Raw genomic sequence first — 25,601 nt, forward strand, 5'->3', positions numbered from 1 at the left:
AACTTCTTCATCCAGAAAATGCTCTTCCTCCAGCTAAGCTAACTGCTTCCTGACGGCAGTAAAAATGTTAGAGCCCATCAGTTACATTGGCTGACACACTCAGGATCAGTGTTACTTGAAGTTTACATTTTAAAAGGCTCATGGGGGAAAAAATCATTCCACTTAGACCATCAAATGTGTTCACTGCATCCTAATTACTCTAGCAACTGCTTTGCAAATAAAAACTTTCAAAACTTACAAATAAAAAATAAACAAGGAAAGGGAATGCATAGCAGTTTCTATACACTGATGAAACTAAATAAATTTTATGTTTAGAGCAAGGTATTTTAAAATAATATACACTTCAAAGAAGAAATACTCTTTTTTTTTTAAGGATTTTTTTAAAGATATTTTTATTTATTTCACTGAGAGAGAGACAGCCAGAGAGAGAACACAAGCAGGGGGAGTGGGAAAGAGAGAAGCAGACTCCCGCAGAGCAGGGAGTCCGATGCGGGGCTCGATCCCAGGACTCTGGGATCATGACCCAAGCCGAAGGCAGACGCCCAATGACTGAGCCACCCAGGCGCCCCAAGAAGAAATACTCTTAATGAAACAAGCTTTTTCTTAAATAAAATACCTTTTTTTTCCTCCAAGAGACTCGGAAAGAGCATTCATAAAACTGTACATCCCTCTTTGAGGGCTATAAATATCCTTAGCAGCAATAGCATGTGATTATTCAAATAAAATTAGCTTCAGAAACAGAAAGGATAAGAGGGTGTTCAAGTACAGAGAGATTAGGTGATCATTCAGCTGTGATCGCTTGTATAGAATTTTTAAATTATTTCTTGCCTTGTCCCAGAAAGGATTTAAGATAACTTAATATAAATCAAAAGGGGAGGCAAAAGAGAAAGAAAAACAACATCTCAGACATAAAATAGGGGCAGGAAAGAAGTTAAAATAGGCCCGTAGAAAAAACTCATCATGAGTACAAGCATATCTAATAAGCTCTGGCTTCACTATTGGCAGAAATGTTTTGACTCCTTGGGCGCCTGGGTGGCTCCACTGGTTAAGCGTCTGCCTTCTGTTCAGGTCATGATCTCAGGATGCTGGGATCAAGCCCCGCATCGGGCTCTCTGCTCAGTGGGGAGTCTTTCTCCCTCTCACTCTCCCTCTGTACTCTCTCTCTCTCTCAAATAAATAAATAAAATCTTTAAAAAAAAAACAAAAGGACTCCTAGAAGTGAGATTTGGAAAGGCCCTTAGGGGAGATATGTTACTCAATGCTCATGGCATGGAAATGGAAGCCCAGAGGAAGCTCATGGCATCCCAGCTGGGTAGAAATTGACCCTCTTTCCCTCCAGCCTGACATCTTTTCTCTCCTTTTGCTGCTTCAGCCTCACATCTTGTCTCTTCTTCATGTGGATGAATCCTCAGTGGATCACCAAGACCGTGGAGATTGAGAGACAATATAACAAAAAGTACTGACAGAAGCTGGTTAATAATCAATTAATCAACAAATACTTTAAGCACTTATTGTTCACCAGTCACTGCATTGATCGTCAGTGTGATAGGGATGGTAATACAAAGAAATACCAAAATGACGTGTGAAAGTTAGTAGAACCATCACTTTGCTGCTGGTTCCTATCCCACCGAACAGACAAAATTTTGAAATCCTTGTGGATCCATTGGTGATCTTTTTTTTCTTAAGATTTTTTATTTATTTATTTGAGAGAGAGAGAAAGCACAAGCAGGGGCAGCGGCAGAGGAGAGGGAGAAGCAGGCTTCCTACTGACCAGGGACCCCAAAGTGGGGCTGGATCCCAGGATCCTGGCATCATAACCTGAGCCGAAGGCAGATGCTTAACTGACTGAGCCACCCAAGCACCCCTCCATTGGTGATCTTTAAATGCTGTTAAATTTTTTCTTTTATTATCCTAGAAAGAAAATAAAATGTTCAATCTGAGCATTAAATTTTCATAATTACAACCCAGATAGTCTTAGCACATTTAGTAAGAGACATGCTAGATATGGGGAAAGAATGCAGATGTTATCATAATTTACTCAAGCAGACCACCTGTCTGCATCACGTGATCCCAGTCTGAAGGGGAGGTGATGAAAACATGTTTTTTAAAGTATCTTACTTTTTCCTTGTAATACATATTCCAAAATTGTGGGAGACCATATATGATCTTGTCCGTTTATAGAAGCAGCAATCACCCAGAAAAAAATAGTCCTCCTGTTGCCATAGTGATAATGATTTACAGAGCCATGCCACCAGAAATCTCATTCAATTGAAAATCAAAGTCCCCAAGTGGCAATAAGCTGAGAAAACTGTAATATCAGGTAGGATGATGAGGAAGTTGTAAATTTTAAGACACAGCAAGGTCCCTGGACAAGAAGTGAGTGCTAAATTCCCTCCACCTCAGGTCACAGGCAAGGTGGACACACTCACAAAAGTCCTGTGTTAGAGATCAGATAACTTCTACAGCTGAAAAATGTATCTGCTCCATTTTTTAAAAAGATATGTTTCTAGGAAAGTGGTGAAAAGGCAAAGACATACTGGCATGACAATGAAGTTGATCTTCTACAGAATTGACTTGCTTAATCAAATGGTATCACCTCAGAATGTGGACATGATATATTTCATATGGTTAATAGTTGTGGTATATGGATTTATTAAAACCAAATAAAGAAGAGGGTATTACCATTCAGGCCACCACTGTGGACCAAGTGAATGATGCTCCTTGGAGGTGTATAGTGTGGTGGCCTTTCTGCCCAGCACATCTCCAAGACGTGAGGTTGCTTCCCCACCACCATGTTGATATCATGTGACTCCCACTCCCGTGGCTCTTGAAGAGTACCTGATCCTGAGGTAAGAAAGTGAGAGTCAGCATACAGCAGAATAGTAACACATGGACTTGGAAGCTGCTGGTGGACCTTCCATCCATCTAGTCAACTGAGGAACAGAGAGGGTCCTTCTGCAGTGTGAGATTCTTGAATAAAAGCAGAGAAGTAGGCAAGAAATGGAGAGCTTTTCATATTCCCTGTTCCCATCTTGTTAAAAAAAAAAGTCTTTATCTCAGGGCGCCTGGGTGGCTCAGTCAGTTAAGTGTCCAACTCTTGATTTTGGCTCAGGTCATGATCTCAGGGTCCTGGGATCGAGCCCCACCTCTGGCTCCACTCTCAGCAGGGAGTCTGCTTGAGATTCTTTCTCTCCCTCTCCTTCTGCCTCCCCATCCCCTGTGCACACTCTCTCTCTTAAAAAAAAATAAATTAAAAATTTTTTAAGTCTTCATCTCTTCTTTCTCCTTTTTTCCTTTGCCCCTAGGGAAGTTCCACCAATGTTGGCATTTTCTATTACCTGGTCACATCTCATGATTGTGCCTGCCTAGTGGAATATATGACATTTCCCTTAGTTACACTTGTCCCGTTTCAGCTTTAACTCTTAGTGGCTGGCTGCCCACATCAACTTCCTGATATTTCTCAGTAAAAATAATACTGTCTGCTTATACCGTTGAGCACTTACTATGTGCTGCACACTGTTCCAAGTACTTTATAATTATTAATTGATTCATTCAATTAGTCCTCACAGTAACCCTATTACAGCTGGGGGAAGTGAGGAAGTGAGTGGTTAAGCCATTTCCTCAAGGTCATATCACAGGTCAGTTGTGGAGCAGGTATTTGACTCCAGACAGTCCGGTTCTGGAGCCCAAGCCCACAACGACAGGCAAACACAGCCTCCCTGCAGATTTAAGTCTGTGTGAACACCGAAAGGCAATCAACAATATCCCCCAGGAGATGTCACACTTTGAAGTGTTCCTGGCTTATGGAGAGGCAGCTTTGGACAGTTTTAACTATTTCCAGTGATGTGCATGCACATACACGCATGCACACACAATACACATATGTAAGTATGCAAACAGATATGTGCACACACACATAAGCATGCACACATGCACACAAACATACACACACACCCCTCAACATATGGCCAGAGTTGAACTGAGTGGTCACATCAACTTGAGGAAACCATTAACACTCTGAGTCTGGAGACCAAGACAAACCCAGTCTGGGACAAACTCCTCCACAAATCTTAGTATAAAGGTTAGGTGAACTACTTTTAACTGCACTAATGAATGGACTGGACCTTGAAGGATGATAAGACTTTAAGAGGTTTTTTCCTTTTTTTTTTTTTTTTTTAGCACAAACACATTTATTTCCTAACCAAAGGGATGATCCTAATTAAATCAACACTTTGAAATAGTTGAGTATAAAATGTTTGTTATAAAAATAATTGGACATAGTAAAGGAGGAAAAAAAGCAGTATAGAGATTTGCTCACTGAACTGAGCTCATTCAACCTCACAGCTAATTCCTGTCCAAAAGGATGATGGAATTTTTACTCTACTTGTTCATAGACCCAAGTGACAGGTGACATTGTTCATGACACATTCCACCACTAATTTCCCATCTTCCAATTTTCTTGTTATTGTGCTTTCCTTCCCATTCCATTCCTGATGTTGAACCAATGCGCCATCTGTGAAGTTGCAGACAGAGTTTTTCTGCCATCAGCTGTAGTTTCTTCAAACTTCCCTTCCAGATTACATGAAAACTATGCTATTTTTAAAGTGTTCTCAGTGTTTATGGTGAGGTGTTTGCCATCAGAAGAGATGATACAATCTGATTTGGCCATGGCACCCACTTTTTGCAGAGCCATTCCCATTCCTACTTCCTTCAAAGCCTTTGCTCTCCACTAAGCACCATCTTCCTACCAGCTGCTGAATGGGGCCACTTTGGGCATGGGCGGGTGGGCATGCAGAGCCAGCAGAACAGAATGGGGCATGGGGAGTGTGGCTTACTGCTTTTATTATTTTTAATGGAGGATCAATCCTATCTCAGAAAAGCCTCTTGCTTTGAAATCAGAGTTGCCAGTTGTTGAGCCTCATGCCCATGAAAGATGGAAGATGGAAGGCAGGCTCCAGGAACTGCATGTGGGTTCTGGTATGTGCAAGTGCCCACGAACGCAGTGTAACTAACTATCACTACAACTTACAGGGAAATGCACTGCATTTCAGATATATCTGGTCTACAGAAATCACAGGTTCATACAGAAATGAGGTTTGCAACCAGAAACGTAAAAGGTGTAGGAGGTAAAGTGAGCTTTGACAAGGAAGTGTTACATTTTCTCCTTAGAGTTATTGGAAATAAACAGCTTCCCATCTAATGTAGCATTCTCGTCACCTTTACCGAATGCCTCCAATTACTCTTTTGTGCTAATGCTATTGACATGCTGATATTTTTATTGATGTGTAGTTGACAGACAATATATTAGTTTCAGGTGTATAACATAGTGATTCAACATTTATATACATTATGAAGTATAAAGTGATAAATCTAGCTACCATCTTGACATGCTAATTTTCATATCTTGTATGATCTTGAAAATGAGAACATAACATTTACCATCCCCCAAAATTCTCTTATTCCCTCAGCCCTATATACAGAGAGTTAAAGAAATAAAATAAATACAAGTTGTTACTTATCCTCAACTCTACTGTTCCTAATTTGTACACTACTTTGAGAATGATTTGTCTAAACTCTTGGATGGGATTAATGAGCCACTAATGGCCAACCAAAGACTTCCAGTAGTCTTTGTTGCCTTCATTGTCTTCTGTCACCTTGTGTACAGGAAATTGAGGATTTTCCTCCAGAGCTGCAGTATTTTTCCAAGCGTACAATGCCACAGGAGCTTTCCATCCCTGGAATTTTTATCTGTGAGCTTGACCAAGAGGATTTCACCAGCTTCCAGACTTTTAAAGTCTAGTTTTCCCTCTCTCTCCCAGATTAACAAATGCGGGCAATTAAGAATAAACAGTAAACAGAAAATCCAGAAATGCTAAACAAGAGAAAAACACTGTTTCAAAAATTAACTCTAAATACATTAGAACAGAGATTGCCAAAACTCTACTGCCTTCCACAGATTGTGTGGGTTTTTCAGATAGTCACACATGGGATTTTCATTGGAAAGCCAAGGAGACACTCACAGATCATAGCCCACTTTTCCGTCTCTGCCATCATGACAGAAAGTAAATGTTGCACAGCAGGCAGCAGGAAGAAGCACCAAAGTCTCCAGAGAATGGTGAGTAATCTCTGTCTGAGAGGATGACAGCAACCACTTTAAAAGGCTAATCTAAATTTATGAGCCTTCACCCTTTGCCCGTTCTCTGAATGTTGATTCCAGAAGATGTGCCCCAGAGATGTGTAGCTATTGAGCTTCCTAGCTGGGTGTAGAAAGGTCAAAGTATTTATGGCAGGAAAAAAGGCTCTTGGGATAAAGCTGACTTAGAAATTACATGTTGGCATTCTTTAAGTTTAGCCAGATAAAAACTTCTAGAATTTGGATAGAGATGTAGTTCCACCTGGTTTCTTTTTCTAAGCCCCAGTTAATATTCTGTAGCCTGAACAAGGTCATTGGGAGTTATTGAATCTATCAAGCAATCTCCCCTACTGAGTGAATGGGGAGATCATTCTGGAAGAACCACAGAAGGGAGTTTGCAAAAATTACAGGGAGGTTTAGGAGATAAGGTACTGAAAAACAGACCTGATAATTTTCTAATCACTTATAGGAGACAAGCACCTATAGGTAGCTACTGATTATGGAACTTCCCAGGTGGGAAATTGGTGTGTCTGTCTTCCTATATTTGCATAAACCAGTTGACATACAGTCTTCTCATGTGTACAAAGGACATGAACTATTCATTCCTCCCACTATATTTTACATCTCACTAATGTAATTCCCCTCCAGGTTTTAAGATGAAAAACCTGCCCAGAGTCACCAAGTCAATTTCATTTTCTTAATTTCAATTTCATGAATCCCTAAACTCCAAATAAATACTTTTTAATTTCTGATGAGAAATATATAATTAGGAATCATCATTCTGATCATTTTAAGACTATCTGAAAGATTCAGAGACCCTTACTTACATGTCTTTCCTTATCCTGATTTTATAGAAGAAAAAATAAACATCAATTTTCAGGCATAAGGAAGTGACTTCAAAAACTCTAAATAGTCCAAGTAGTTGACAATAGGTAAAGACTTGGAAGATCCAAAATAGCAGATAAGTTTTTTAAATATATTTACCTTTGTATTTCATTAAGATTAATTATTTTAAATCAGTGTGTATAACACATGTAATATGATAAAACTATTCAAATTACATTGTAAATCCCTTAGTACCTATGGGCTAGTTAGTAAGACAACATGAATAAACAGAGAAGGGAAAAAAGTTTCTCAACTTTGGAGAAAACTCCACTGAAATGTTTTTCCCTTTATTATCCAAAAATGAGCATAGGCTGTGGAGAAACTGCTATTAAACAGCAACCCAACAAATACTAGCAAATACTGTGGCACCATTTCAGAATTTTAGCCAAAAATAAAAGAAGAAAAATTCTTATGAGACATAGCAAAAGTAAAATTTTTTTTGTAATTTAGGAAAACAATATTAATATGCTTGCTTGGATAGCATAAACCATTGCAGCCTACACAACAATCCTGTGTGAGAAGCAGATCCCATAACATCCTCAGAGTGGTTGCTGCTTTGCGGGCAGCACAGAGCTCAAAGTGCCCAGGCTAGGACTCAACACCAAAACCTAGGACTTTGAGTCTAGTGTTGGTGTGTTTGTATTCTCATGATGTCAAGAACATTATCCTTCTCAACCAAGACATTCCTATAAGAACATTAAAAGACTGTGGAAAAGTTAAGATACTCTGCTGCTCCTGTTCCATTTCTTTGTCCTGATTATGTTTTCTTCACCTGTGGACCTCAAAAGTAAAACGACCAGTAGTTTTACCAGCAAAATGGGCTTATTTGGAAATAGTAGAGGAATAGCAATTCAGGACATCAAGCTATGGCAAGCCATAGGCAAGTCTGGAAATCCAAGGATAAAAACATTATTTTTTTTAAAGATTTATGTATTTATTTTAGAGAGAAAGAGGGTGCTCATGAATCGCAAAGGGAGAGAATCTTCAAGCAGAGTCCCCGCTGAGCACAGAGCTCAATCTCATGACTCACGAGCTCATGATCTCAGCTGAAACCAAAAGTCAGACTTAACTGACTGAACTACCCAGGTGCCCTGGAAAGGAATATTATAGAAGAGGAAAGAAGGACGTTGGGAGGTGGTACTTTGAATGGAAGTCCATTGGAGGAGAGAGAGAGTTCCAGGTGGTGAAGATTTCTCATTAGCTGAGTTGTGGTATTTTCTTATTGGCTGAGCTTGTCACTGGGCAGGGAGAAATTCTTCTTTCTTCCTTCTGAAGTAATAAAGTAGGCTTCTTCTTGCTAGTAATGCAAGGTGTATCTCTTCCTGCTGGAGTCTGCAATGGACAGACCGAGCACTTCCTCTTCTGGCCTCTGGACGCTATTTTAAATGGTTTATTCAGTTTCACACATCCAAGCTCTATGCTCCTGGCATAAAGATAAATCAAGTGAATAGCTTTCACTGAAATTGCGGTGAGAAATAACATGTCTGCAAGCCATTAAACATTGCCTTAAGTTTGGGTGCATTTCTGAAAACTTTTGTGAGTTTGAAGGATTACAAAGTTCTTACCTCAGTTCCCCAAATCAAGACAAACTGTCAGCATAAATCTCTCCCCACTAAAAGGTTTTATGTGTGGAGTGAATTTGTTCTCACACCATTTCACTCTGCTTGAACCATCAGTTTCATATTTCTTTCAATGTAGTTTCACTCTTGGAGGGCAAAAGACAGAACAAAAGACAAGGCAGATGATGCAAATCCCCAAGATGCCCCAGCATCTTGTACATGTCTGGTGCTCCCTCTCCTGCTCCACCCCCATCATGGTGAAATGTGCAGTTGACACTCACCACAGGCCACCAAGTAGACCTCTGTTCTCTGCCAAGTTGGCCAGCCCTGCCCGGACATGAAGGAAATACAATCAAGTCCTTCAAGAAAGTGGGATGGGCAGGAAATGTCTCATGTGCCCCCAGAGGAAGCTACAGCCACCACCACCATAGGCACATCCCGGGGAAAGCTGACAAAGGTTTGTCCAAAATCAACTAGAAAAGACAGTCAATGAGATTTTATTGAGATTGGATTAAGCTAGATTTTAATCCACTCTCAAATACCACTCTGCTTCTGAGTTGACACGAGCACTTCACTCACTGCTATTACACAAAATCCCGAGCCCTCTGAAGCAGGAGGTAAGGGAGGCATAGTGAGAGATTGCTTATTATCTCTGTGGGAAAAACAAAGGTGGAAGATGGCTGATGGCCCTTGTCTCCAAGACGGTGGAATCTGTCCTCTTCTTACCCCTCAAGTTCAATTGTTGCAGTAGATAGCATATGTAATTTAGCATTTTTGAATAGCAGTTGGCAGAGCACACAAGATCAGGTCTCATAATGCAAATTTGCCTAGGTTCATGACCTCAGCCTCCAGGCAACCTATTGTTTCAGAAAAACCTTTCTCAGCTCTAGAAAAGGGTGATGACTTCATGGGTTGCATCCAGATACCTCTTTTGTCATTTTTTGGCTTCCTGATCCCAGGGTCAGCCCTCTCCTCAGTCACTATCTCTTCCACCCATAAAGCAGTCTTAACCCAGCTAAGCTCTACTTTTGAGGATCTTGCAGGAAAACTCTACAACAGCTGCTTTAAAAGGGGGGAAATGTCAGCAAATCGTGACTTAGAGAAAAATTTTAAAGTTTAGGATTGTAGACAGTTTTTGCACCCAGAGATGCTAAGGAAGAAAGGGCAAAAGGACCCAGGGAAAGAACTGCAGGAAAGGATTTTCACTGGCTGACTCCTCCAAGCCCTTTGTTTATTAAACTGACACCCAACTCAAGCTGTCACACGGACTTGCTCCTTCAACGCCCATGGGTTCTTCAGAGTGCTTTCCTGCTACGGGATGTTACTACAGAAAGTGCAGAGCAACAGCTTCATAAAATCAAGCATTCTAAAGTGAGGAGAGGATTTCAAGATCATCTATTCATTCTTCATTGTAGTGCCAGGAAAACTGAGGCCAAGAGGGACTTGTCCAAAGTCACAGAATTCATTAGAACAGACTACTGACATGCCTTTCACCTTTACCAGAGGAGTTGGAAGAACCTCCCTGACCATCTAAACATTGCCAAATGAAATTGATTTCAATGGAGCTTTAGCTCAGATAGAACTTCCAGCAGCAACATGGTAGCACCTGGGAGAAACAGAGCGAAACCCAGACCCTGTGATCACATCTTTGCCTGACAAAGTCAGCCAGATTCTCAGAAAGTCAGACAAGAGTAGAACCTGGAAGATAGCCCCTGTTTTTTGTTTTTGTTTTTGTCTTTTCATTTTTTTCGGACCCCCACTGTTTGACCTGTTTTCCTGAAATAGGCTGCATTTTACCTCTATCCTTTTTACTTCTCCACAGTGAATTCATTGAGGCCTTTGTAGCTGTCCTTGAACACTTAACACAGAAGTGTTGTGGAAGGAGACAATGCTGTGTGTGACTCTGGGACACCTTTGTGTTTTGGGCAGTGTCCTGACTCCAGAATCCGAAAATGAGTGACACCTGAAGATTCAAAGCAGCTCCAGGAGAGGGACAAATGTGACTAGAAGGAAAAATGGGCCAGCTGAGAACAACCCAAGAAAATAGGGAGTGTTCTGTGCTCTGTTGAAATATGGGGCTAAGGAGACTACAACAGATGGCTCCAAACGCTTTATGGCTGGTAATGGGAAGCTATTTCTCATGCCACTGAGAAAAAGAGATGTGAAGAGAAATAGGAACTGAGATAAAGAAGGAACAAGGACTGAAGTGGGAGCTTTATGCCTTTATCTATTACAGGGGTCTTAAAACTGACTACTATCCTGATTTTTAAAACCTTGGCTCTCTAAGGGTCCATGACCATGGTGTCTCAGAGATGCAGGAGATCAAGTTCTCAGCCATACTGTTCCCACCCGCACCAGAGATCTTGCCCAGGCTCTGCAGCTCAACAACAAAGGCCCTTGTAGAAGCCACGTCAGTTTAACCGGTTCTCTTGTTCATCATGTGAACTTAGTCTCTCCCTCTCAATCTCTCTCTCTCTCTCTCTCACACACACACACACACACAGACACACACACACACACACACATGCACACACACACACCCCATTCCCTGGTAAGAAAACTGCATAAGAACAGAATAAATTTTATTTTCCTTAATTATATTTTTTAGTGTACAGGGAAAAAAGATAAGATTGGAGCACTTTTATCTCCAATAAGTGGCTTTATAGTCAAAATAAAAATGACATGACTGAATGAATGAATTACAAGTAAACTGCCAAAAATTTAACTAAAAAGATGCCATCCCAAAAATCCGGGAGTCAAGATTATGAGTTTAGATAACTCCATTGGGCATCAATCCACATAGCCATAAGAAAGTGCACAGGAATTGAAAACCCGAAGTCTCACAAGCCAAGCTGGAATATTCTTGGAGAAATTTAAGCAGTGGTAAGAAGAAAAGTTAGAAAGATCTGTTAAAGCCCAATCAGCCTTGGTTACTTCCCTGAGGAGCCCAATTCACCAAGCTTGCACACCCCCAGGAGGAGCACTGACATCATGCCCAGAACCCAACGAGGGGAAATGCACGAAACAGCGTTGCTCTGGACCATTCTCCTGCTGAGCTAAATTATACTCACCTGTCCAGTTCCGAAGAAAGACTCACCTTTTCCAAAAGTGTTTCTGTGTGTGTTGAACCTTCTTTCCTGAAGCCCCTATGAACACATGAACTCAGAATATTCTTTATGGTTTATGTAATATTTGCTGTTGCAAATCTCATCTCCTCAAGTTCTCTTGAAAGGCAGTAACCAAGTGTTATATTTCTTGTGTATCTCCTACCATACCTAGCAAGGCATTGGGCCACGAAGTCTCAGTAAACACTCACCAAAAGGATGAGGAGGCCAAAACAGGAAAGCTTAATAGGTGAGACACAGAACAGAAGACAGGGGCCATTACAACTAGGAATGGCACTTGGGGGTGCTTGGGAAAGAAACAGAAGGACCCAGTGAGTAAATATGGAAGGAATTTGAGAGGAAACATGGCCTACAGGCCATGTATGGAAAGCTTAGTCTGTGCCCAGCACAAGTGCAAAGCTATCATATGTTATAACTCATTTAATCCTCACAGCAACTCTATAAGGTGAATACACTGAGACAGAGTGAGCTCAGTTAGCTTGCATGAGATGGAACAGCTAAGTGGTGTGAGAGCCACAGTTCAAACCCAAGCATTCCTAGGGCCCTTGCACTTTATCAATACGCTCCACCATCCCTTGGGAAAGAATAAGGGAGAGAAGCTGTGGGTATCCAAACCAATTTTTGCTGCAATGCCTGATCACTGACAGAGTTCATAGCAAATCTTAAAATATTTTTACTCAGCCAGAAAGATGTACAAGCATAGAGAATCAAATACAGTTTGTTTTTCTTCATTCTCCTCACAAATAGAGAACGGAGTGAAAACATGCATGCATGCATGGAAGGGAAGCCCAAGTGCTTCCTGAGCCCACGTCACACCCTCTCAACCCCCCTCGGGTTTCAGTCACAGCTCCTGTGGCACAGACCGCATCCCATTTCCAGTCCAAGCTGCAGCGTCACTCTGCTTTTCTCCCTGAGATCCCCCAAAGCCTTGGAAGCCAGTTCAGCAGCAGCAGGCCCAGGGATGTTCACGCCCCCAGGAAAAACTCTCATTTCTGAGTTAATTGCCTTCCCCTCCAGACAAGAGGATCCCAAGGGGATTATATTCTAGGTGCCCTCAGCAATAACCAGCTCAACAATAAACACTTTATTGAATATACTTCTGTCCCTGCCTCATTCTCCCTGCCTCTGGTGCCTGCTTTCTAGGATAGCTTCATGAGCTGATAACTATAGCAGACCAAGAAAGCAGAAGCTCAGAATGGGCTTCGGGAACTGGACCATTCACCAGTCAGTCTGACAATATAACTTCTGACATTATGGAGCTTGACAATGACTGAGCCTCTCACCTGACCGGACTGGGAGGGGTACAGGGGAAGGGAAAGCACTGGTCTAGACAGGAGCCCTCGCACTGGTACAGGAGTACATGTGTATATTGTAGAATTGACTGGCTTTTGTTACCTGCTGGTAGGGCTGGGATTTGGGTGAGGCAAGCTGAAAATTTAAGGGGACATCAAAATACTCACTAATCAAATTAAATAATAGTTTAATTCATTTTAGTTCTATCATGATTTAACATTTTTATATTTTATTCATTATGTACGGTTTGCATTGATTTTCATTTTTTTAATGCAGTTGACCCTTGAACAATGCAGGCGTTAGGGGTGCCAACCACCCACGCAGTCAAAAATCCATGTGTAACTTTTGACTCCCCCAAAACTTAACTACTAATAGCCTATTGTTGATGGGAAGCCTTAATGATAACATAAACAGTCAATTAACACGTTTTATATGTTATATGTATCATACACTGTAGTCTTACAACAAAGTAAGCTAGAGAAAAGAAAATGTTATTAAGAAAATAATAAGGAAGACAAAAACATTTACAGTACTGTAGTGTATTTATGGAAAAAATCCACATATAACTACTTATATAATAAGTAAGTGCATATAACCACCCATGCAGTGCAAGGCCATGTTGTTCAAGGGTTAACTGTATTGCATTAAAATATTATTTTCTTTGGCTACTAAAGTTTTTTGGCACCCCCTTAAATTTTGCACCAGAGGTGAATGCCTCACCTGCCTCACCCTAATTCTGGCCTTGCCTGTCCTAGAAGCCTTGAAGAAAGGCTCAAGTTGACCAACATTAAGCCAGAGCATTCTGTGAAAGCTAAAAGGCCCCATGCCATCTTCATATCCTATAGTTCATGAGCAAACTGTACTGAGAGGTTTGGCTCAGGATTGTCATGAGAATGGTAGAACTTCCAAGGAGAATGAGTGAGCACTGATAGGTCTCCAGTCTTAAAGAAAAAGTGGGACCCTGAGTCAGAGGATGGGTCTTGAAGAGTCAGATGCCCCTAAATCCCCCAGGTCAGCTGAGTCCCCCTGCCCTTCCTTTTTGTTGGAGAAGAATCTAGAAGGCATCATCCCCTGCTGAAGACATGCCAAGACCTCACATGTGGCAGAGGTAAAGTGACACCAGCCTATCACTGCATCTCTGACTTGCCTCCAAAACAATAATGAGGGTCAGGTGAGTGAAGAGGAAACAGATACCTCACCACAAAGTGCCAAATCTTACTGATACCTACTGGAAGGAGCCAGAGGAGCACACGTATAGGCATGAGTGTTGAGGGTGTTGGAGGGAGGGAGAGGATATGGGGTTGGACAGGAGAGAGTTTATTCACATGGAAACTTTCTCTTGAGGTTCAGGATTTAATAGTCTGGCAAGGATGACTGGGGCTGATCCTATGGAGCTGGCAGGATGGCTCCCTGAAAGTGGACCTTATGACACCTACAGTGAATAAGAGGCAGAGGCCAGATCCACCTTGGTAGGGTGTTGCAGAAGGGATGAGAAACTCAAGGAGGAAGGCATGTTCAAATGGCTTTATCATATGAAATCAGAGAACCCATCACCTAGAGTCCCTTCACTTGAAGAAATGCTCTAGTGAGAGGAAACCAGCATTCGAGAAGCTCAGTGTCCCCTGTAATCTAGGGCTGACATTAGAAGATGTCACCATGAGAGTGGGTTACCTAGTGTCAGCAGGGACAAAAGGAGTCCTGATTTAAGAGAGGCCAGGAGACAAAATTTAATTATCAGTGGACATCAAGGTAGATATAATTACTATAATAAGTGTCAAATCCAGAACTGCAAACAAGGCACCTTGTTCTACAGGAATTTATCAGAAAGGCAAATAGACCCACCCTTATGTTTCTTCATGTAAGATGACCCAACAGTCAACCTGAGTATTATTTGACTTATATAGTTGATGTCAACTGTTGCAATTGAAAGTCATAATCCTTCACAAAGGCTCCAGGCATGAGCCATTTCTCAGACCTGAAGTCCCTGAGAGAGAACCCTGTCAAGTCCCCACAAGAATATGCAATGAGAATTTAAGTCTTCTCCAAAGAGACCTGGCATCATTTACCAGATTTCCTGAACTGGGGAGACAGAGAATATCCAGATCTTTCAAAGTTACTGGATTAGGTGTCAGTGTTTAGGTGACCAAATTAGACAAAATGCCATAATGACAAACCAGATCATCAAATTGCAGATTCAGTGGGTCTGTCGACCCACCTAGTGATCATGTCCCTGGACCCCAAGTGCATTCTGAGATGGATATTAGCAGCTGGCAGAACCCTCACAGTGGTTTTCTGGAAGGTAGGGTAAGACACTATGGTAGGAGAAGTCAAATAGAGGCTACTGAAACTGCCCCCTCCAAGCCAACACAGTAAACCAGAAACAATATTCTGATTGACAGTCCCCAGAATATCCCCATTCAATTCACCTGCATGACCCCTGCAAAGAGCCAGATACAGTAAGATGGACAATGGCATGCTCCCATTAACCAATAGCCCTCATCACTGCTGATAGGCCAGACATGGCATATTTACTCAAACAAATAATACAGTCTCTGGCAGTTGGTATGTAGCTATGGTCAGGATGAATGCACTCTTTTCAATCTTCATCACTAAAGAGGACCCAAGTCGGCTGATATTCATGGGAATACTAGCAGGACCATTCAGTCTCTTGCCTGGCTCTATGTTAACTCTCCTAGCCTGCCCCAAATAGTTCACAGGGCTCTGGATCACCTGACAGTCCACAGAATTTCAAAGACCCACTACACAAGTGGCTTTATGTTGACTGTACCTGGTGCAGAGGAGTGGCAAGTACACACAAAGGCACTGATAAGAAATATGTATCCCATAGCATGAGAAGTAACTCTTAAAAGGGGCCCACCACATCAGTGATGCTTTCAGGGGTCCAGTGGTCTGGGGGAACAGTCAAGGAGAGAGTATTGCACCCCCACCACTAAAAAAGATGTATAGCGCTTGATTTAGATTTTGAAGGCACGGTATACTATACTGGGAATTCTGTATGTCAGATATCTCAGAAGGCTACCAGAGCAAGTGAGGGTTCCACAGCAACTCCAGGCTCCAGGGCAAGCCTCCAGGACAAGGCATGACCTGGCATGTCCAAAGGGGCCAAAGGTTTCCATGGTAGGTTAGGAGACCATGTGGAATCTCTAGCCAGCCCAGTAGGAGAACTGCAACATAGACTCCAATTTTCTGGAACAAGACCATGCAGAGGATTAACTCACCCTTTGGAAAGTAGCTCCTATGCATTACTGAATCCTAGTAAAGAGTGAGACTCTATCCACCAGACATTGTGTTACTGTATCACCCTAGTTGCCCATAATGAGCTCAGTATTCTTGATCCATGTGTCTCAGTTATCTATTACTATATACCAAACCCCTCAAAAGTAAGCAGCCCAAACTATCTTATTTGTCACAATTCCATTGGTCAGAGTAGTTGATTTTTTTTGTATTGAGGCTCATGGTTCCCAAAAGCACAAAGTAGAAGATGGTAGGCTCTGATGATCCATATTGCAGGTAAACCCCCTCCCAAGGTATCTAAATGTACCAATCCAGCCTCAAGCTCCAGGTCTGGGATCTCATCTAAATTGGGTCCAGGTGCAGAGGAGGCTCTCCAGAAGCAGTTCCTCTTGATTGGAAGACCTGTGAACTCAAGAGACAAGGTATCACCCCATAGGCACCCGAAATGCAAAGATGGGGCCAGGAGAGAAAAACAAGACACTCCCAATGCAAAAGAAAGTAAACAGAAGACACAAAGCAATCACTGGTCATCTATATCCATTGTGAAACCCAGCTGGGCACAAGGTCTGGGATTAGAGTCATAAGGATGGGCCCTCAGGACTTCAGGGCACAAGTATGTGGGTCTTTGTGTTCTCACATCAATGCCCACCAGACAGCATGTGTCTCAGAGGAGACAACAACAGGGTGGACAGATAACTCACCCAGGAGATGTCAGTTTCCATCCCCAACACCCAGTGGCTGGAAGGTGGCCCGTTAATGGAGCAGCTATGGTGGCAGGAGGGGGACTGTTCATTGGCCCAATTGCATGGCCTCCACTCACTATGGCTCTTCCACACACCCAGTCTGCCAGCATAGTCCCCTTGGGCAGACCAGGCAGCTACTGGTAATTAATCTGCTACTAGGTTAACATGCTGAATTTTTTCCACCTTGGAGATAATAGCAATGCATCCTTACAAAGTTGACTCTAGACATTGGATTTCTTTCCCTGAATGCTGTTCTGTAGGCAGTACCATGATCTGAAGATTTATGGAGTGCCCCTTTATCAATATCAACTCAGAATAAGGGGTTGGTCCAATTTATAGGGAAGGAGGTATGGCAAGAATCTCATAGTGCATCACTCTTAAGCAGTCAACTGAACTGGTCTCCCACTTCCGTTGATCATATCAATGCCATGTTTTCTCCTAAATAAAAGTGATACTTTCCCTTCCCAGCCTAAAATGCTTTGATAGTTTCCCAAAGATTCCAGGATATGGGCCAAACTTCTCAGGATGTTACATAAGGTCTTTTATAACCCAGCACCAAACTCCTTCTCAGCCTCATCTTCTGATGTGTCCAGCACGTTCATTCACCACTACCTTCATTCACCAAAAGCCACATTGAACCCACCCTGTTCTCTGAAAGCATCTGCCTTCTTAGGCCATAGCATTTGCATTTGCTACTCCTCTTTGGCATATCTTTGCTTTAGCTCTCCTAAACACCCCCACCATCACCACACCTCCCCTAAGATCTGTATGCTATTCCTGCATACCATGGCTATGTAACAAATCACCACAAATTTAGCAGCTTAAAAGAGCATTTATAAACTCCCAGTTTCTGTGAACAGGAATGCAGGCACAGTGTACCGGTGTCCTCTGGCTCAGGGTCTTTCACAGGCTGCAACAAGGTGCCAGCTTTTGGCTCTAGAAAATTCTCCCTGGGAGCAGCAGCTGTCCCATCTGGTAGGGTGTTGTGGTCTCGGGTAAACATGCTGGGAGCAGAAACCAGAAAGAAACACAAGAAGCTGGAGAACTGTCACTTACTTGATCAAGAACTCATAAGTACCTAGAAGATTCTCTAATATCCCAGCTGCCGAATCAATTCTCAAAACTCCCCCCGCAAAAGAAAATTCATTTGATAGGATACATTCAGTTGCATCAAAGGCAGTCTCTTGGGTGACTCAGTCGGTTAAGCACCTGACTCTTGTTTTTGGCTGAGGTCCTGATCTCAGGGGTGTGAGATCAAGTCCCTCATTGGGCTCAGCACTCAGCATGGAGTCTGCTTGAGATTCTCTCTCCCTCTCCCTCCCCTTCTACCCCTCCCACTCGTGTTCTCTCTCTCTCTCAAATAAATAAATCTTTTTTTAAAAAGAAAAAAAAGGCCGTCTCTTGCTGCAGAAATGCCTAATTACATGCAAAATTCTGGAACCACTGACTTACTCTATTCAGCCAGTGGGGCATGGGATCACTGTAGGGAACAGAAGAAGGGAAGACAGCCCACAACACTACGGTTGTGATGTACGTAGTCTTCTGCCTATAAGTTCTATCTGATAGAATTGAATGGTTTATTATTCAATTTTAGAGGATTTAGAGGAAAATCTTGTTTCATATAAAATGCCTTCAGGTGTCACTAGATCATTTGTTAAGATTCACTCAAAAAAAAAAAAAAAAAGAAGAAGATAGCAGGAGGGGAAGAATGAAGGGTGGAAATCAGAGGGGGAGACGAACCATGAGAGACGATGGACTCTGAGAAACAAACTGAGGATTCTGGGTGAGGGGGGAGATGGGTCAGCCTGGTGATGGGTATTAAGGAGGGCACGTACTGCATGGAGCACTGGGTGTTATACGCAAACAATGAATCATGGAACACTACATCAAAAACTAATGATGTAATGTATGGTGATTAACATAATATAATAATAAAAAAAGAAAAAATAAATAAAAATAAAATAAAAAGACTTCTATCTTCATGAGAAAAAAAGAGAAAAAAAAAAAAAGATTCATTCCTTTCAAACATATTTACTGAGCACCTGCTTGGCCCAAGGGGTGGCTCTGTCCTGAGCACAGAACTGGTCTTCTTCACCTCCCCCTTCATGAAGTGGCATGTGGTGTGAAGCACTAGAAAGTGCTGCAGACGGCCCTGGTGAGTGCCCACTAACAAACGGCAGGACTCTAATTTGCTTATTTAGTCCCAATAGATGATACCAGGGTTTGTTTCCACTACTGAGAGCAAGTAAATAGAATACTCTTTTTAATCCTTTTTAACCACTTTAAAATATGACTATTACTAACTTGCAGTAGGTTAACTCCCTCCAGGCAGGTACTTAAAGACAAGCATAATACCCACACCAGGCTGGAAGAAAGCAAGCTTGCCCTTTCTTCAGAAATGCCATTTCACTGGAAATAACTGAAATTGCTTTCTCCCTCAGGAATTAATAAAATGGATTTGTATGAATTCAAATAAAGTATCTGGATTGGCAGACTCTAGACACTTGCCCAGTGGAGAGGCAGGAGGCACCAGCACGGTGTAGTGCTCACACCAGAGTGAACTTGATGACAGGGTAGAAAGGACAAGGCAGGGGACAGTGCCCAGCAGAGCTGCCAGCCCATGGTGAACTCTCAGAAGTGTTCATTGCCCAAGAGACTCTGGCACCAGTGGCATGCACATGTCACTGACTTGCTCTCAAGGGAGAATCCTAGCATCACAGGGAGAACCATGGGGTCCATTTCCACTGAGCTGGAAGGGAGACCTCCACTTTGTACCTCCAAACCCCCACTCTGCAGCTCTGGAAACATCCATGTAAAAAAGACAAGGCTGCTGAGACTAAACACCTCAAAAGTCTAGGAACCCGGCAAATGTCTGTGGATACACAGTGCTTGATGAATTTCAGGCTAATCCCGACTCCCAGGGACCCTGAAATCATCTGCAGCCAAGGACCCACCCACACCAGCTGGAGCATGAAGGGAGCCCACAGGGTCAGGACGAATTAACCTGGGCACATGATGACCTCGGTTTCTGAGAAGGTCAGGAGAGATTCCAATGTCAAAGCAAGAAGCCCCTCAGGCCACTCACCCCAGAGATGACAAAATTTCCATGGCCCTGCTGTGGCTCAGAGGGCATCTGGGGAGCCAGCCATCCAAGCTTTATCACTTACTAGCTATAGACATTGGGAAAGTTACTTAGCGCTGTGCCTCAGCTTCCACATCTACGAAATGGGAATCTTAACTGTACCTATCTCATTGAATCACTGTGAGAGTTAAATATATATATATATATATAATTTACTGCTTGGACCAGGGTCTGGAACATAGGAAGTCTTCAATGCAGGTTAGCTGATGCTTAGCCGAACTATCAAGAGGAACCGTCAGGAAGGATGGGTCTCTGTGCCCTGCTCAGAAGTGGAAACAATTTTTCTGTGGGCTGCTGTGATTTGATCTTACCCTGTTCCTATGAAAGGAGTTAGCCATCAGGAAAATGCCCCAGATTCCTCTGGGAGAGTTAAAATCGCTCTTAGCCATTAATTCTGGAGTCCCAGATAAAGAAACAGAACCAATATCCATGCAAGTTTAGCACCAAAAGCAACCTTCGATCTCAGGGAATCTGCAGTCCAAAATTGTCTGACTTTTAGTTTTATCCTCTTGTGTCTAGCCCTGGATTCAGATATCCTATTTACTGAGCAAAAGGATTAATCCATTTATTTTCTTAACAAGCCCAATGAACAATCAACAAATATTTATTAATCAAATAAATGACACCAAGGGGTATTTGATGTTTTTGCTAGGTATTTGGAGGGAGTAAAATTTGGGGAGATAGAAATAATTTATAGTTTATTTGGAAAATAAAATTAAAATACAATATATGACCAAGGATTATATGTGAGAAGACAACTGAGACTCACAATATAATCTCCATCCATCCTTCCTAATTTTTTTAGATTTATATATTTATTTATTTATTTATTTGAGAGAGAGAAAGAGAGCTCATGAGTGGCAGGGAGGGGCAGAGGGAGAGGGAGAGAGAGGGGGAGAGAAGCAGACTCCCTCCTGAGTACAGAGCCTGAGGAGGGTCTTGATCTCACGACCCTGAGATTATGACCTGAGCCAAAATCAAGAGTTGGATGCTTAAGCTACTGAGCCACCCAGGTGCCCCCTAAGTTAGTTTCTAAGTTATTTTAAAGATATAACTATGTTCACAACACCTGAACACATTGGTCCCCTGAAATGAGATTGCACATTGGTGGGGTATGGGGCATGGGGGTGACACCAGAGTGCAGAAGGTACAAATTTACAGAACTCCAGGAGGGTACAGAGAGGCAAGTCAGCAGAAGATAAGCCAAACCACTCACTTCTCAATGGCTATATCCATGCTCCCTACCAGCTCACCCCCAGGCAAGGACCCCGAACCTGCCTACACAAGAGCTGCTTCCAGACCAGGCGTCCTCTTAAGGAAGCAAGCACACAACAGCTTCTTATCGAAACTCCAAAGCACACGAGAAAAAAGTTGATAAGAAAAACACTCAACAAATGCAACAGTCGAGGTATAAACGTACCACTGACAAAACACAAATAGAACAACATAAAAATGACTTTTAAATAAGTATATTTAATTTTCTCAAGTAATATTAAAAAACAAGTACAAAAGTAGGATTAAAATAGGTAATTATGATTAAGAACAGATGGATATGAAAAATATCAAAAGAAATTCTGAAAATAAAAATTAGAAACATCAAAATAGCTCAACAGACAAGAATGCCTCCACTGGATTTGATAAAATAGAGGATTAAAGTTTAGATAAAGGCAACATATAACCCAGTGTTGGATTGATTGAGACTGACTAGAGAGACGATCAGAACCCAGAAAAGGAAGAGATCTCTGTGACTGAAGTTGTTTCTGGAAGTTTCTGGAAGAAATGACTTGACCCAGTCCTGGGTGCCCCTAACAGAAAGCCACCTAAAACTGATTTGCAGATGTATATTCTAGAGTGTTGCTCCCCATGGCTTTACATTCCTTTGCAACAAAACCCTCGAAGTTCAAAAAGCAACAAAACTCTTTAAATGAAAATAGAAAATGCACTGAAGATAGGGAGAGTAGGTAACCCGCATGCACTGCTGGTGGGTATGTGACCTGGAGCAACCACTGTGGAGAACAGTACGGAGGTTTCTCACAAATATTAAACATACAATTACTATATCATCCAACAACTCCACTTCTTGGTATTTACCGAAAAGAATTGAAAGCAGGGACCTAAACAGATATTTGTACACCCACATTCATAGCAGCAATATTCACAGTTGCCAAAAGGTGGAAACAACCCAAATGTCCCATCAACAGATGAATGGGTAAACAAAATGTAAGATAGATAAGTAGACAGATATGATGGAGTGTTACTCACTTTAAAGAAAGAAAAAAACTCTTGACACAAGGTACACCATGGATGAACCTTGAGGACATTATGTTAAGTGAAATAAGCCAGACACAAAGACACACATATTGTATAACTCCAAGTATATGAGGGATCTAAAGCAGTCAAATCCATGGAGACAGAAAGTAGAATGGTGATTGCCAGGGAATGGGGGAGGGGCTGGAATGAGGAGTTAGGGTTCAATGGGTCTAGAATTTCAGTTTGGGAAGATGAAAAAGTTCTGGACGTCGATGCTGGTGATGGTTGCACAACACTGTGAATATACTTAATGCCACTGAACTGCATGTTTAAATATAGTTAAAATGGTAAATTTTATGTTATATATTTTACCACAATAAAATAAAGGAAAAAAATTGCACACCAAACACCATTAGATACAACTCAAATGTCTTCTAAATGATACATACTAAGCCAGCTCCCTCACCTGTCTCAAACCTCATGTTATGCCAGCATCAGTAAAAAGTTGGCTGTTTCAGTAAAAGTCAAAGGAAGCCATCTTGAAAAAACTTTCTGCTGTAATGTAGAATTTTAACAGTTCTAACAGGTTGAATTTTAAAACCCAATATGATGTTAAATATTTATATAGAGTTTGATTATAGATACCATGTATATATTTATATCTTATCTCCTGTACGTACATATTGTAAAATAAAAACGAAAGAATATTTTTAAGGAGAAAAATAAAGAGATGTTAGATATTATACTGGCATTATTTACTGAAGTTGAACTTACCTATACCTAAGATCCTATGAATTCATTCATAAATTTGTCATTTTGGAGATGAACCATGAGAGACTACGGACTCCAAGAAACAAACTGAGAGTTTTAGAGGGGAGGGGGGTGGGGGGATGGGTTAGCCTGGCGATGGGTATTAAGGAGGGCATGTACTGTATGGAGCACTGGGTGTTATGCGAAAACTATGAATCAGGGATCACTACATCAAAAACTAATGATGTATTGTATGGTGACTGACATAACATAATAAAATAAAATAAAATTAAAAAAAATAAAAAATAAATAAATTTGTCATTTTTAAAAATTCCAACCAGAGCCAATGTTGTTCACTGAGAAAAATCATCTGAAGGCCACACTGAGCGTTCACTCTGGACCATGAACCTGGGACCTGGCACTCCCCTTTCTTCCAGACAGAGGGGGCTGCAGTCAAGTTTAGCTTCCCATATTCTATGGGCTGAATGTTTGTGTTCCCCTAAAATTCATATGTTGAAACCCTAAGCTCCAATGTGATAGTATTGGGAGGCAGGTCCTTAGGAAGGTGATTCGGTCATGAGGGTGGAACCCTCATGATGAAATTAATGCCCTTATAAAGAGAAGGGGACCTGAGCTGCTCTCACCCAAGTGCTCACATGCTCTCTCTCTCTCTCTCTCTCTCTCTCTCTCTGCCAAATGAGGACACAGCCAGAAGGCAGCTGTCTGTGAACCAAGATGGGCTTCCCCAGGAACCTGATCATGCAGGCACCCTGATCTCAGACTTCCCAGCCTCCAGAACTATAAAAAATAAATGTTATTTAAGCCATCCAGTCTATAGTATTTTGTTAGAGCAGTCTGAACTAAGTCACCATAGAACCAGTGGCTTCTTCCCACCAGCAAGAGGGATTGTGTGTCCTCATAGACTCAGAGGATCCCGACAGCCCCTGTTAATAGCTTGAGCCCAGCCTGTCTGTGGGGAAGTACATATGCCTCAAGGTTGCCCTATAAAAAGGAAGAATAATAGGGGCAAATCCCTCCCCTGAAACACAAACTCAGTCTGGAAGACCTACCAGGGCCCGCCTCACAGTGAGATGAGGGGTAGGGAGGGCTTTTTTCTTGACTACCCTTGGTCTGTTTCATTGTCTCTTTCTTTAAGGAGGCTAATTTCCTAATCTCTGCCATGAGACTGCAGAACTCATCAGGCCTGGTGCACAACACCAGGCTGTTTGGCACCCGATTCTCTCCTCTGTCAGTAGTAACAGCTGGGGATCAGCACAGCTTCCTGTGACAGGAAGTTCTGGGAGAAGGCTAAGTCCCTGCCTGCCAATTTCTGAATTCAACATGCACTCACCTGGCATCACAATCACTCCAAAACTTGATGAGAATATTAATACTCTCTAATGCTGGCATGATTACTGCATGCTCTTCTCCCACTCTCCCTTCATTCGTCATCCGGCTTTACATGGACAGTATATTGAAATTAAATGTGCCAAGAAGGGGAAAGACCAGGACAAGATAATATTAATAATATTGACTGTTAATTATAAGCCAAAAAGTAAGACTATATTTTCCTGTTATTTCTTTTTCTTTTTGTCATTAAATATACATGCAGAAAAGCACATAACAGAATTACAATTTAAAGAATAATTATAAAGCAAACCCCTCTATAACTACCAGTGAGGTCAAGCAATTGTGTGCCAGAGCCCCAGAAGTCACCCTTCCCTCCTGCATCCTTCCCAGACCACTACTCTGTCCACCTTGGAGGTTACCTACCCCTTTATTATGTTAGTTTCCTGGCTGTCTTCCTAGTTTTATCACATCTCTATATATACCCCTACCTAATGTATTCTGACTTTGCCTGGTTTTGAAAGTCATGTAAATGGCGTCAGTCTTACCATATGATTTTTGTGTGCACATGTGTTAGTTTATGTCTCTCTAGTTTTGTGCAATATCATGTTTGTGAGATTTATCCATTTGTTCATTCTCATTAATGTGTAAGACTTCACTGACTGTATTTATGAATGAATTTGATGAGCATTAGGTACGGGTATGTTCAACTTCAGTGAATAATGCCAAACTATTTCCCAAGGTGGTTGAATAAGTTCATCTGCCTGCCAGCAGTGTCTGAGAGTTCCTGCTGCTTCATAGTTCATCAACACTTGGTGTTATCAGCCATTTGAGTCTTACCCATCCATCCAGTGAGTGTGTAATAGAATCTCGTGGTGGCTTGAATTTGCATTTTCCTGATTACCAATGAGTTTGATTATCCTTTCCTGTCCATTAGCTTGAAATACCTGTTCAAGCCTTTTGCTCGTTTCTCCTTTGGGTTCTCCATCCATTCATTTGCAGGAGCTCCTTATACATTTTTGATATTTTCTCTTTTTCAGATACATATGTCAGTAGTATCTTCTCCTACTAGGTGGAATTGTCTCTTCACTCTCTTTAATGGAGTCTTTTGATAAAATT

At 41.8% G+C, this 25,601-nt stretch overlaps 1 pseudogene; it reads right to left on the reverse strand.

The window, feature by feature from the left end:
• Positions 1–4,375: 4,375 nt before the first annotated feature.
• On the reverse strand, positions 4,376–24,587 carry LOC116643226 (annotated as a pseudogene).
• Between the last annotated feature and the right edge of the window lie 1,014 nt (positions 24,588–25,601).

The sequence above is a fragment of the Phoca vitulina genome, unplaced genomic scaffold (genome assembly GCF_004348235.1).
Source record: "Phoca vitulina isolate PV1807 unplaced genomic scaffold, GSC_HSeal_1.0 scaffold25, whole genome shotgun sequence".
Lineage (NCBI taxonomy): Eukaryota > Metazoa > Chordata > Mammalia > Carnivora > Phocidae > Phoca > Phoca vitulina.